We start from the raw sequence: 3,371 nt of genomic DNA on the forward strand, positions 1-3,371 counted from the left end.
CTATCACAGACAGCGTTGTACCTCATGACTGATCTGGATATGTTCTTTTTGATGACAAATGCAACACCATTTTTTTTCAATTTTTTATCCCCAGCATAGTAAACCATGTGGTTGTCAGATTCAAAGCAGCTAATACCAGTCCATTTCAGCTCACTAATGCCTAAGATATCAATGTTTATGTGTTCCATTTCATTTTGGACAACTTCCAATTTTCCCAGATTCATACTTCATACATTCCATATTCCAATTTTCAATGGATGTTTACAGCTGTTTTTCTTCTCCCTCCATACCCATAGTCTTCACCATCTGAGCAGTGAAACAAATACCATGCAGGACCTGAGTTTGGGTAATCTTGAATAAAAGGGTTGAGGTTTGAGAACTCGCTAGGAAGAGTGGACAATGTTGTTGTTAGCTGCTATTGAGTTAGCCCCTCACTTGGGTGACCCCATGAATTGCTGCAATCCATAGGGTTATCATTGGCTGAGTTTAGGAAGTAGATCCCCAGTCCTTTCTTAGTCTGCCTTAGTCTGCATGGTCCACTGAAAACTGTTCAGAATCATAGCAACACACTAAGCGTCATGAAGTATATTGGAAGGAAATGAACCCAGATCTTCCACATGGAAGGAGAGAACTCTAGCATGGGATCATTATTGCTTCCTTGTCTCCAAGAGTGGACAGAGCTAGAGAAAATATATTTAAGCCCTACAAAGAAAGAAAGAAAGAAAGAAAAGATTGATAAGAAGAGTCGTGAATGTTTTGTTGTTGTTGTTAAGTGTCGTCAAGTCAGTCCTGACTCATAACAACCCTGTATAGCAGGATGTGGTGCTGTAGGATCAGCAGTGGACGGTGAACTACAAGGTTGGCATTTCAAACCTACCAGTCGCTCCTCAGAAATCCTATATAGGGTCGCTATGAGTCAGAATCAACTAGGTGGCACTTAACAACAACAATAGTAGGGGTGGGGGACAATTTTTCAGCCAAGGGCCATTTAGATATTTATCATATTACCAACTTAAAAATTAACCTGTTATGTTTGGTCAAATATTTAATTAATACACCCCTAATGCAATGGCTAGAACTGTGGTTGCCTTGGCAGACTAAATGATTTCATGGGCCTTATATAGACTGTGGGCCATACGTTTCCCACCCTTGCTGTATAGAGTTTCCAAAGATTGCCTGATGTGTTTGAACTGCCAACCTTGTGGTTAGCAGTCCACTGCTTATCCTACGGCACCACACTAGGACTCTATGAAATTCTTAGGAAGTTGAACTATAAAGATTACTTATGATAAGTAAACATGGTTGCTTATTTGTGTTTTCACTGTTATTTTTCATTAAACCAACCACTCTCAGTTGCTGCAAGATGAGGAAATGAGGTGATCCATCCGTCAACATCCAATACAGAAAACAGGAATCACCCTAGATATTTGAAACAGAATATTTAATATGGAAAAGTGGTCACACCAGTGAAGAAAAAGCTAAGGGAGCAGAGAGCGGGCTGTGAGGAAACCCAGAGATTAACAAGTCAGAAGTCACTTCTGGTCTTAGGCTGGACGGATTAAGACAGGAGTCCAGTGCTATAATCCCTCAGAGGAAGCTAAAACCACTGAGCGGGAGAACTGGCCAGAGGCTGCATGAACCTCCGGAGGTCTCAAGAGAAGGGAAAAAAATACCCTGACTTTTCCCTTCCTCCCCTACCAGTCTCCTGCCAGCTTCTCCTATTGTTTGAACCCAGGCATAAACCAACTGAGGCAGGAACCTTCAGGAGTCAGTGCTTGTAACATAGAGTGGAGCTGGACAGGGGTGAAGAAGGAATCTGTGGGTAATCCCTCCCAGAGCAGGTACAAGTCATGGTTATACACAATACAAAATAAAATGGTTACTTAATACGTATACTTTTATCAAGCTAAGGAGCTCTGGTAGCGTAGTGGTTATGACTCAGGCTGCTAACCTCATGGTCGGCAGTTCGAAACTTCCAGCTGTTCCATGGGAGAAAGATGAGGCTTTCTGCTCCTGTAAAGATTTACAGCCTCGGAAACCCTGTAAAGGATCGCTATGAGTCAGAACCGACTCCACGGTACTTAACAACAACAACAACAGGAGCAAAAGAGAAAGCAATGAAGTCCTTTTTTGAGGTAGGGAGGTGTGAAGAAAGGATTTTGGAGGAAGTAACAGATGAGAGAGGTCTTGAGTATAGTGTGAAAATATGACATAAAAGCAAGGAGAAGGGCATTTCAGGAGCCCAGCTTCTGGGGGAAGGAAGCCTGTATTCCCAGGGAGTGGAAAGAGCATTCAATCTGGCTGGAGTGTAAGGTGTGTGTGAGTGTATTTTAGGAAAGCAGCCAGGATGGAAGGGAAGGAGACCAGTAGTGGTATCTTAGAAGGTCACTTGTCTGAGGATATTTTAGGGAGCTTATTGTCAGGACATCTGATGTGGTACTGTGGGTTAATGTGCTGAACTGCAAAGTCAGTTTGAAACACAAAGTTGGCAATTCAAGCTACCCAGATGCTCCCAGGAAATCCTATACAGGGACTCTATGGGTCAGAACTGATTCTATGGCACTTAACAACAACAACACTGTCAAAAGTAGTGCTGTAGGTTAAGCACTGGGCCACAAGGTCAGTTTGAACTTCAAGGTTGGTGGTTCAAACTCACCAGCCGCTCCTCATAGTCAGAAGGTCAGGTTTGACTGAGAGTGATCCTGTATAGGGTTTCCGAGGAGTAGCTGGTAGATTTGAACAGCCAACCTTGTGGTTAGCAGTACAGTGTTAATCCTACAGTGCCACACCAAGACTCCAAAGGTTAGGAAGTTGACAATCCTAACATTCAATTAACTTACAGATTTCTGAGAAACTTGGTGACCACTCTGGACCATCAAAAAGTAACACTTACCCCTACATTTTGTTTCTTGCAACTAGGGAAATAAGCATACCAAATCAACATGTCATACATGTCTGGTAGCTTTCCTAACACTCATTCTCCCCTGCCCCCAATTCATCCTGCTTAAAAACATCCCTTTAAAAATGTTATTCTCTCATTGTTTCTTACAAACTTATAAGCCTGTGTGTTGAAGAGCAAAGATGTCACCTTGAGGACTAAGGTGCGCCTGACCAAGCCACGGTATATTCAATAACCTCATATGGATGTGAAAGCTGGACAGTGAATAATGAAGATCATAAAAGAATTTATGCCTTTGAATTGTGGTGTTGGAGGAGAATACTAAAAGTGCCATGGACTGACAAAAGAACCAATAGATCTGTTTTGGAAGAACTGCGGCCAGAGTGTTCCTTGGAGGCCAAAATGGCTAAACTTCGTCTCTCATACTTTGGACATATTGTCAGGAGGGAACAGTCGCTGGAGAAAGATGTCA

At 42.5% G+C, this 3,371-nt stretch overlaps 1 pseudogene; it reads right to left on the reverse strand.

The window, feature by feature from the left end:
- The window catches only part of LOC102842064, a 24,302-nt pseudogene extending 21,349 nt beyond the window's left edge, over positions 1-2,953 (reverse strand).
- Between the last annotated feature and the right edge of the window lie 418 nt (positions 2,954-3,371).

The sequence above is a fragment of the Chrysochloris asiatica genome, unplaced genomic scaffold (genome assembly GCF_000296735.1).
Source record: "Chrysochloris asiatica unplaced genomic scaffold, ChrAsi1.0 scaffold00026, whole genome shotgun sequence".
Taxonomy (NCBI): domain Eukaryota; kingdom Metazoa; phylum Chordata; class Mammalia; order Afrosoricida; family Chrysochloridae; genus Chrysochloris; species Chrysochloris asiatica.